Source organism: Polistes fuscatus, unplaced genomic scaffold (assembly GCF_010416935.1).
Source record: "Polistes fuscatus isolate 324 unplaced genomic scaffold, CU_Pfus_HIC Scaffold6, whole genome shotgun sequence".
Lineage (NCBI taxonomy): Eukaryota > Metazoa > Arthropoda > Insecta > Hymenoptera > Vespidae > Polistes > Polistes fuscatus.
Window position 1 is genome coordinate 4273726 of NW_025113140.1, and position 12235 is coordinate 4285960.

The following is a 12235-nucleotide window of genomic DNA, read 5'->3' on the forward strand; positions in this document are numbered from 1 at the left end:
CCAAGCAGTAATTGCGTTCTCTGTCATTCTCCAACAACCCTAACGACTTCTCACGTTATTGCTGCAGGTAAGGTTGAACTCACGAAGAAGACATCCAACAGAGATTGCGTCTACCATAATAGTCGATCGTAAAACGTGAAAAGTTGGAAGATGATAGCCAAGATAACGACGAGACACAACGATGGAAACGTTCAGTTGACATAGAAAATAAATAGAACTTTGAGTTAAGATTTGATTGGAAAATATAAATGATCTTTTCCGATTTATTTTTTGTCTTTTCTTTGATTTCGTACGATTAATTGAGATATTTATTGATTGATTGGAAAATTGTCATTTCCTATGTTTAAAAGATGATTCATTTTTATTTCTGAAATGTATTATTATTATTATTATTATTGCAGAAGGTGATAAATTCATTGTTATCGTTTTCTTCCTATGTTCGTTATTACATAGGGAAAATGCAACGAAATGTCCGTGATTTATCGTCCTTTTGGGAGTGGACTATTCGAGGTTAGCAACGATGGAAAAGCAAAATGCGTTTGCTTCCATGCTTCCTTCCTTTCTTCCTTGCTTGCTTGCTTGCTTGCTTGCTTGCTTGCTTGCGGATGGAACTATTGGGATAAGAACATCAACGGGGATACGGCAACAGCTGCTAGCACTTACTGCAGTCCAACCATAAACCGTTGCTGATGGAAAACGGATGAGAATGCTATTTATTCCTTCCACAAAATGCTATATGAAATCATACGTATATTATCACATGTTAAAAAGAAAAGGAAAAAGGAGAAATGTGCTTGAAAAACCGATAACTTTGTTATTCGTGAATTCGATGAATTTGGAATAAAATGGATAAGAAAATGTAGGTTTTTGATTACCCGGAATGCTATTCTATCAAATTTTAAATGATAATTTCAAATTTAATCATTTTATATTTTTATATGTATGTAAAACTTGAGAATATTTATCGAGTTTGTTGTTTATTGATTATTATAATATTATATTATATGAATATCATATAATAAAATGAAAAATTATCTCTTTTCCGATATAATTATTATTTATACGATATTTATAAAGCAGTATCAATTTCTTTGGCAATTGGATATTTGTTATTTCCTCTTTTCTTCATATTGTGTATATTCTGTTTTTGATAAAAATTCTTGCAAGAATGAATCACCTTTTCAAATTTGAGATTATAATAGTAGAAATATCACATGACGTATATTTCTCTTATATGTATATCGATCGAATTTCGTTTGGAAAGAACGCAGATAAAGTTCTGCCCGAACGCTGACGTTTTGAATATTTATGTTGCTCGGGGACCAACTACGAGATAATAGAACAACCACACGAAGGAAATGTAAGAATACTATTTGAGAAAGTATGTAAATCCATAAGAGACTACTTTGTTCGTGATAACTTTATAACACAACGTGTAACTACAACGTTAGAAGATCTTGACTACTATTTTTATAGTTTTTTATTAGTGTGTTGAACGTTGATTAAAAAAAAATCATTTGAAAGCTTTAAGCTCTCTACAATTAACTCTTATCGGTGGTCATCTGAACTACTCGAGAAAGTAGTTGACGTTGCTTCAATTTCTTAAGAAATAACACAGAAAAGAAGAAGAAGAAGAAGAAGAAGAAGGAAAAAGAATGAAGGTATATAAGAGGTAGCCTTAAAGCTTGAGTTTCAGATAAATAAGCTCGATAAATCCTGAACCTTATCTCTTTTAAAAAGGGGTAATGTAATTTAATCACATGTGGCCTTTCTCGCGTGACTCATATCTTAGATGTGTGTCTATTATATATACATATATACATATAAATATATATTTTTTTACTTCTTTTAACAATGCTTCGTTCCGTTGTTGGAACGTGTAGCGAGCTGCGAAAATTTAACATACTTGTTCTTTCTCTTACTTATGTTAGTCTATAAAGATTGCAAGATTTATAAAAAAAAAAAAAAAAAAATCTATCATTATGCGTAGGTACTAGAACGACGTGAAAGTTGTTTTTAAGTCATGAAGATAAGAATGATGTAAGTAATGTATAAATGGGAGAGTGAGGGTGGAACAGATATGAAACATGTTGAGAAATTATCGAACATTAAAGCTAAGCTTATCGGTCGAGTCAACGTGCTTACAACCGTCGGATACATCGATGATAAGAATTTCGTGCTTTGCTACTTAACTTTCCGATATCGTTTTCTAAGCTTCTCTCTCTCTCTCTCTCTTTTCTTTTTCTTTTTTTTTCTTTTTGATCGATCAATTTAGCTCAAGTGTCACGTATTAGATTTCAGAGTCATTTGATCTGACTTACAAAGATATCTAAATCCCACATGTATATAAAGGTATATATATATATTTTAACTTTTCGGAGAGAAAGTTACATGGACAAATTGGTTCGTCGTGTCGTTACGAATAAATTACATAGCCTAGAACTAACCTATTCTTCACTCACGAATTACCAATCCCCAAGTAAAAGCCATTCCCGTTAGAAGGTTGTAGCTAATGATTCCCGATCAGATTTCCTTCTTCTTGGGTTCTCTCTCTCTCTTTCTCTTTCTCTTTCTCTATAAGCCTAACTGTGTGACATTCTTCTCCCTTAGTTTCTACCCTATCGTAACGAAATCGACGAAAGAAGGGCGTCTCCAGTCACCGTAGCTAAGTTCAATGATTAATGACATTTTCTGAATCCTTACTAGAAATCTGGAACACGTTACTAAGCTTAAATTTGAACGAAATACTCAATTAAAGAATAGATGTATTAATTAAATATGAGATATTTTAAAAAGATCGTATTTATTAATAATTATATATTTTGAAATGTGTATTATATATAATTTATATAACACTGTATATGTTACTGTTTAGTTTACAACACACTAGATTTAAAGTTTATTCATCGTTGTTTTACCAATTCATCAAAGAAGAGTAGCAAGCAAGTTATCCCTATCATGTAATCTGAAGATTTATCGGGGCAAAAAATCCTAAAACTTTTAATTACTTTTTAAATATTTTCCTGATATTTTTATCAGATCTTAGCCAATGATAAACCTTAAAAAAACAATAAAAGTTGATAACTGCAGCGTTTTAACTGCAAAATAAGCAAAATATAACCAACGTTTGCGTGTTCTAACTTTTAAAGTCGTACTAAAAACAAAACCACAAATACTAATGCATTAACACTAGAGAACAGTATTACAAACAGTACAAAAGAAAATACCATTACGATGCTAATAATTATTGATTCGTGCCAGTATATATGTGTACGAATAGAATAAAAATGTACTAACAGAATAGAGAGAAAACAATAACTCATGATTCTCTTTCTCTCTCTCTCTCTTTCTCTTTCTATCAATCTAGGACTTTGCATGAGATTATCGTCAGTTTGTCACGTGACAAAGAAACTCAAGAAAATTCGCTAACAATTGACATTTTATACGAGTAACGGAAAAAAAGAAAAAACCTATTACAATGCTAATAATTATTGACTTATTGTGGTTAAATGTATATGCATGGAATGAAAACGTGATGACAAGTTAGAAAACAATAACTCATGATTCTCCATGATTCTGCATAAGGTTATCGTCAATCTGTCATGTGACACGGAAACATAGGAAGACTCAGAGGTAGGAAGTTACCGTTAGCGTTTAACCAGGTCGAGGGTGCTCCCGTTCCCAACTCGTAATTAAAACACGGAGAAACTTAATGTTTCCTACCTCTGCGAGCTGACTGCAACCACGTAACAAGGCAATGTTACCCGAATGTGACTGTACTGGGTTCGTGAACTTCGCTATTGCGTGTGTTACGTGTATCCACGTGCATCTCTACTAAGGTTGAGTACTCATATACATGCATTGAGTGCGAATTCGCATTCGAAAATTCTACGGAAGAACACAAAGAAGGATTCGAGTAAAACGTTTTTTGCAAACGATCCTTTAACATCATCAATTATTTAACTGTATTTACTTAGATCTTTAAATTTGACTCTAATTTATCTTATTATAAAGCGACATTTTTTCAAAGTTCTGCATTATATCGTACCATTTTATTTTAAATAAATAACTCGCGAGAGAATAAACGTATTCTAACGAAGTACAGTTTTGTGGAACGATTCTTTTCTTTTTCAATTTTTTTTTTTTTTTTAGATCAAATAAAGGTTAAATAATTGAGCCAAAAATTGGCACACGGTCCATTGTAGTCTTATAAATGAACCGAACAAACATGCAACGAAAAAACGGGGGCGGGAGGGTGAGTTATATTGAATGAAATTTTATTCAAAATACGACGTTGCATTTTGGTAAATTAGTATCACGAGATGACATAGTTTCACAGGCATGCAATTGAATGAAAAAAGAATCTTGATGAATGTGTGGTTGAGCTTAACGTTCGGGAAGTTATGCACAAGTGTTAGATGATTATCGAGGTGGAGGGGGAGAAGAAGGGCGGGTTGGTTGGATAGTGAGAAAGTTTTCACGCGGGAAATTTCCAAACTAATTCAGTACACGCATGGAATTAAGTAGAGAGGGAATAATCCGTTAATGATTTTCTCTTGTTTCAACGCACGAAAATATTTCTCTTATTGTTCGCGATACGGATTAACTCGCGCAGACGGGAGTAAAGTTTGTTCTACTTAAATAAGTAGCACGTTCTACGAAAAGTCAGACCAGACCGTCTCGTAGAAGGTTCCTAGTAAAAATGTAGACCGAGGACACTATTACTGCTACAAAGTTCCTCGTTTTCGTCTAACCGAGAAAGTGGAATGTACGAACGAGTGCTTTCGCTTCGAGTCGTTTCATTGTATCCTCGCAACCCTAAAAATAAGGTGAGATTCAAGTACGCCGGACGAAACTTTTAATCCGAGATGTTTTTCTTCTTCTTCTCCTTCTTCTCCTTCTTTTTCTTTTTATTCTCAAAAAGAAAAAAGAAGAAGAAGAGGAAGAAGAAAATAGAAATAAAAAAAAAGAAAGGAAACAAAACAAAACAGAATAAAAAGGAAACAAAAAGAAAAAATAAGGAAGCAAGAAATCTTTCTCTTTCAACGAAGTGAGAATTCTATAAGTGTGTGCGCGTATGCGTGTCTCTTCGTGTGTATAAGCAAATGCATCTCTTTGTAAAATGTAATCCTAGTTATGACATTTTCAAAAATGAAAAAATAATTACTGGACAGTCTGTCCCCCCTTTCACCCCCTCATTCACACACGCACGCACAGACACACTTTTCTTTCTCTTCTTCTTCCCTTTGTCTTTCCTTTTTTATTTCTCGTTTTGTTTTGTTTTGCTTTGCTTTTTTTTTTTCTTTTTTGGTGCGAATTATGAGGAGTAAAATGAGAAACGTGAGATTAAAGTGAAGATGCACGGCGTCAGGGTTGCGCTTTATTATTGTGGAAAGTTATTTCAAGGTTCGTCATACTTTGTCTGATTTCATGTTTCAGTGAACGAGTACTCTGTATGCGTGCGCGCGCGTGTGCGTGTGTGGGTGTGTGTATGTATGTGTAGGGTTGAAAGGAAATGAGTTAGAAAGAGCAAGAGCAAGAGGAACGAGGGAATAAAACGATTCCCTTGAACGAAGTTTCGTGACAAAGTTTCGAGAGATCGACGGAACACCTGCCAACAACCGCGGAGTTCATTTTGAAATAATCTCTCGTTTGACCCCCCAGCCCTCCCTTCAGCCCTTCCCCATTTCGCACCCTCCACGTAACTCGAGTACCGGAGTAAAAGTTCAATGAAAATGATAGAATGCTAATCTTATCTTTTTCTTTATTTCTTTTCTTTTCTTTTCTTTTCTTTTTCGTTTTTCCTTCCTAGGAAAAGAAATTCTTCCGTAAGATATTCCTTTGAGTTCGTTCAATGTAAAGCGCGTGTGTTGCTCGTAACGATTTGAATCGATCGATCTTTTTGTTGAATTCCACTTTAACTTTCCTCTTTAGAGTTTTAAGCGAATTTACTTTTCTATCAATCGTTCAGTTCTTATCGATCGTATTTATCGCGGTATAAGCGGGAAAAAATTACTAACGTTTGGAAATTGAATTTAATCTATGATAAATATTTGCTACGAATATTATATTATTTTCCTTTTTGTTCTTTCTTTTTTTTTTCTTTTTCTATCAATGATAAATAAATCGAAGTACGTGACACAGAAGAAAATAATTTCAACTAATGCGCAATTATTTGTAGTTACAAGATAAGAGTTCCATTTCGAGAAGCATGTTTTATTACTTGTTTTTTCTTCTTTTTTTTTTTTTATCTAAGATCATGAAACGTTGCAAATCCTAGTCTAAAAATAACAAAAATGCAATTACTCCTTTCTTTTCAACTAAACATTTACATTCATCGTAAATTATGAATATTATTCTAAGACGAAGGTTAACTATAGCACATTATTTTGAAAGAGAACATTTAATTATATTCTTCATCAAGGATGCATTTACCAAAGGTTAGAAAATGAATTTCATGAATATAGTTCAAATTTAGAAATAGGAAGTAAATTAAAAGAACACGCTATTATTTTCCTTATCAAAGATTTGCTTACCAAAGATTAAAAACAGCTATTAAGTTTCAAGAACAAATTTTAAAAATAACAGACTCGCAATAATTTTCTGCAATCAAGATGAAAGATCAACGATATATCATAAATCAAAATGTAAATTTGCGTGGTAAAATAAAATTAGAAAAATTATGTCATTATTTTTAAAAATGATTTTTATTCGAATCAGTATTTCGCAATCATACTGTGCTATGACATTAAAAGTAAATCTTCTCAAATCTAAATCTAACGAAACAGATTGCTACGCTCAAAATCCTAATCAGAAACGAGATTCCTCGTATTTTCTTGTCCCGATTTTATATTTATGACAATGCCCTATCTCTGCGAGCTACTTATTTCGACGGAAGATCGACGAAAACGAAAAGCATTTACTCTCGTTCTTCCCCTTTCTTTTTCGTATCTTCCTTCGAATCCCCCATTTACGCGCCTATCTGTGTGTAACGTCGTTTTTAAAAAAAAAGAAAAAAAAAGAAGAGAAAAGAACGTCTACCCCTTATTCCCTTCGTGGGAGAATTTTGCGAAGTTTTATCGCACCTTCCTAACGACCAGAACAATTTTTTAACTTTCAATAAACTTGGACTTAAAAATGTTCGAATAAAAAAAATTCCAAATAAAGAGAAATACGATAGATCTATTAAAAAAAAAAAAAAAGAAAAAGAAAAAGAATAATAAACGAAAAAATAAAAATGAAATATATTGGCAAAAGAAATTATTCGTATAAAAAAATATTTAGAATTTATTAAAAATTCGTTGGAACACGATTTACGATAATATGTTATAAATATTGGAATTTACGTTACGAAGAAAATTTTTTGTTGACTTTTATGTAAAATAAAAGTAATATTTTAGTTAACGAATGGCACGCGGCGTTTACGACGTTCTGTGTAGTTTTTACGAAGAAGGATTGTTTTACAGATAAATAGAAAAAGAAAAGAGGAAAAAAAAAGAAGAATAAACACGATTTTCACGAGAATGAAATTACTTTGTTTTATATTTCGCAACCCTGTCCAGGAGATAACGTATCGTGGAAACAAAACAAAAAAAACAAACACACACACATCACATCTGTCATAATCTTACAAGTTGGACACACGGTTTCCATTATTCCAAGTTACAAATGAACGCAAAAAATCTTCCGAATATCTTTTCGTAAAGAAAAATAAAAAGGAAAAATAAATTACGGTCGAATGATTGAAAATTTATCGAGATATGAGAATGATCTCAATGATAGTTGTTTTAACTCGTATTCGAACAAAAGTAATTCACTTCACTTCACGGTCCGTAGTTGTATACTTTGTTCGACCAATCACCACACGTTTTCTATGCAAATTATTTTTCCTCGAGCCTTAACATTTTCAGAGAAAACAGGTTGTAACACTTGGGGTGACTCGGTTGGTAAAGTCGTGAAATTCTTCTACGATCCATTCTGATAAGTCACACGCACACGTTGAATATTTAAGTTTTAAGTAAGTAGTATGGTATAGTAAGAGGTCATTGACCTTTTCTCTAATGATATCCACATACGAATTTAAACGAGTATCTAAAAAAACAAGAACAAATTTAGCATAAATTACATTTGAACTAATTTGAACAATCGTACAGAATATCGGTTTTTTGTTATAGCAATTTAAAAAATAGTATAACAATTTATATAATATATATAATCTGATACAAATTTGTGTCTACAATATTAAATGATATTTCACTATACCATACTAATTTAAAATAAATCATATAAATGATAACAACTATTATAAAATAATAATAAATTATACAAGATAATCAATAAAGTAATATTAAAGCATAGTATCAAAAAATAATAAACTGTATTCTTATTTTCGAGTAATTATTATTTATTTTTAAAATGAAAATATATAAAAATCATTTTTATTTAATATTTTGGATGAATACACAGTATAAACTTATAAATTATTTTCTTATTTATATTATAAATTTGAAATTAAAAGCGTATGCCTATATTGTACATTAGACCAGAATATTAATTTATGTGACAGATATTTGATAAATATTATTTTTCCGTTCGTGTTTTATTTATCTTTGTTTTATTTTGTCGATGCAAGGGAACATATAAAGTGAGAAAATTTAGAAACAGAGAGCATCGATAGTATATCGAAATGTGGATGACATTTTGGCTGCGTTTCAGAACGCCTTAGGAATATAGAAAGACCGATAACGGACAACGATAGAACGGATCGATCGTTTCTCAGTTTAACCTACTTAAACTTTCGTACAACGACGACGTTAGCGCTTTTCCGTTTTATATATACACACATAGATATATATCTATATACAGATCGTTTGAAATTTTCTTTTATATCTCTTCGTGAGAGACTAGTGATTTTCTTATTGTTAACCACGTAATGCAATTGAAAACAATCTAACTTAGGATCTATTTATCTCAAGACTTAATAATCATCATTTTGAATTCTTTATCGATCGCAACGTTTATGGAAAATAACATAAATGATATTAAACGATAATGATAACTGTTGAAATTAATTTTCGTTATAATTTGTCGATAGAATTCTTGAACTAGTGATATGTTTCGAACCGTGTTGTTAGTTTCGTTAAAATGCATTCTAATGGAAACTTCGCTACGGTCACGTAAAGGAATGATTGATCAATGGAAATTATAGGAGTAATTATATATAAGTGTATCAAAAGTTGTTAGACTTTTTATCTTATCGGTATGATCGGATTTTGGGATACATTAAATGTTCAGTTTATAATTTTAAATGAAAAAGATAATTAGACTGAGTAGTAAATGCAGACAATTTTAGCTTAATCCTCGAAATGAGTTTCAAATTTGTTAAACATTTGTTTTAGGCTGTACAATTTTGTTCCATTTTATTTCTTCCAATATTTGCGATCGCGATATTTAAATGTAATAAAATACCATATATACCCTAAATCAAAATGTAACTCCGATGAGAAACGCTACCCCTAATATAAATAAAAACACTCTATATATAAACTACTAACAAATTATTATTTATACCGTATACGAGCAACTCGAATATATTTGTCATACGTTTTACAAAGTACTGACTGAAAACATATATTGACCCAATAAATAGAAGTGTCATCGAAGGCATACAAAAATTTCATCTATCCCAGTGTATTTTCACATATTTCGCAGTCCAAATATAAATACAACTAAATTATCTATCTCAATGAAAATTAACGAAAATACCTTTAGATAATTAATTGAAATTGAAAACACGACAAATTTTAATCGAATAAGAAGAAAACAAACAAAATCTCGTCAATCTAAAATATATTTTTATCAATTCCTGACCCGATGCAATCGTTTCTTTTTTTTTCTTTTTTAACCTTTGACCTGTGGATAACGTCTAACTCTCTCTCTCTCTCTCTCCACCCTCTTGTCCCCTCACCCTTTCTAAGTTATTCTCATTCGTGCGATATTCGACGTGAGAAGCACGACACCGTCTCGTGGCTTGCCACGAACGTTACCGCGGGGTGGTACCACCCCTCTCGATGCGGTTGCACTACCGTTTAATTTGTCCGTTCCGAAGTTTCGTAGTCCCCGCGAATATGGCCGTTGTGGAGCCGAACAATTCGCGCCCCGTCGAACAAAATTGCAAAAGTTGTTAGTTTCGTTCGCGACAAAAGTAGAAATGGGGTGTAAAGCTCTGCCTGTTACACGAAACGTTAACCCCTATAGGTATGTTACTTCTCCAACTAACTCAACACCCAACCCCCAACCCCCGTTTTACTCTTGTTACCCTTTTTCCGGTACTATCGACTTTAATTTCAACTTGGTAAAATCGCTTCGAAATCGTTGCAACATTTTCTAAGCGAGATTTTTTTCCGAACGAGTTTAATACGATTTCAAACGAACGAGAAAACAAAATACGATGGAAGGGAGGGGAGGGTATCCGGTTAAAAGTCTCTTCCCTGTTTTATTTTCATTTTTGTTTTATTCTTTTTTCCTTTCACGCTAATTTATTTCAACTTTCTTTCCTTTCCTTTTCTTTCCTTTTTCCATACTTTTACTGTCCCCTCCCCTCCCCTCCCCAACCTCAATCACTTTTATTTTCTTTCAATTTATTTTTTGTCCTTGTCGTCGTTGGCGATGTTATTTTTTTTTTCCCTTTTTTTTTCTTTCTTTTTTTTCTTCTTTCTTTTTTATTCATTTTCCACGCGTATAACGCTTGATCGAGGAAACTTATGAATAATGCATGAGTCGAAGTTGCATCGTTGTACGCGTATCTATATGTGCATTGAACTAGGATCGCGAACCAGCACATACAACCAACGTTTGTAATTCCATTAACTATGCCGTTTTATCGCCCAATACCGTGGCTTCGATCGAATAACTTTCCGTTTATATATAACAACGTTCGCGTGTTGTTTCGGAGAATATTGAATTATTCACTTGGATGGACCAACAACGTAGAATTATCTACACTCCGACTTTCCCCGATCGGTTAGTTTCCCTACGTTAGATATCAACTTCGATTCCTCTAAGTATCTTAAGATACAACTTTGACATCTTAAGTTCACGAACGAAACAACCAACTAACCAACCAACCAACCCTTTACCCAATAAGCCTATTTAATGAAGACCAATGACCTTTAACATGAAGCTTTTTGCCCGTTTCTTATATTCCGAAAGAGATTATAATATTTATTTACTTCTAATCAAACTTATAATATTAATAAGTGTCTATGTAATTTAATCATTGTATGTATGTATGTATAGTGAATAGTCGAAAAAGTATTCGTATCTGTTCTCATCGTAAATTTGAAATAATTGATATTTTCTTGTAATGCAAAGCTTTACAATTCTTATACGTAGAAACTTATTCTAGGATTATTAAATTTTCAATCAAATGAAAAATTGGTCTTACATGAATATTTGCATCTACGTAAGATGTAATAATGATACAATGATTATTTTTCTAAATAATACTTGATTGATCATTCTCCCTTGATTGCATCTTATAATCCTTTTGAAGCGATTGGCCATCAGTTATATATACAATTTTACTTCTATTATAATAAAATGTTCTTTTGCAAAGATAATTTATATCAATCAAAAAGTTTAATTATCTTAAGAAATATTTTTTCTGTATAAAAACGATTAAAATATTGTATTGAAAGAAAATATTGATTGTTTAAAATTGATAATAGGGGTAAGAATACTCTTGTGACTCGTTGCATATGTGTGTGTACTTTGTATTATATTGTAATTGAGATATTATACAATTTTATAAAATTCGAACGATTATGAAAACTGACTCTCGTGAATTCTACATTTAAAATGTTCTATTATATTAAATGTTCATACTTAGGTGTAATAATTAGTTTAAAGATTTTCTATATATTAGAATTATATATATCAAACAGTGTTTTTAATTATAATATAATTTATTACACGTTTGAGAGAAAATGTATTATTTATAATTTTACTTTATCGCTATTCTTTTGATTGAATTAGTTTCTTTTTCTTTTTTGGTCCGTGTTAAAATGATTGCACATCATTGATCATATTCTAGTCTAGATATTCAACGTAATTTCGCAGATCGTTCGATCTGATTCGAAACAATGACTCCGATATATTATATTATATTGCTAAAAGTAAATATCTCATTGGAGAGGAAAATTCGTTCGATTTAAATGATAATTTACGGAATATA

At 31.7% G+C, this 12235-nt stretch overlaps 1 protein-coding gene across 1 annotated transcript in view; it reads right to left on the minus strand.

The window, feature by feature from the left end:
- The window catches only part of LOC122523590 (cell adhesion molecule 2-like), a 33700-nt gene that overhangs the window by 19110 nt on the left and 2355 nt on the right, over window positions 1–12235 (minus strand). The gene's annotated exons all lie outside the window — the stretch shown is intronic.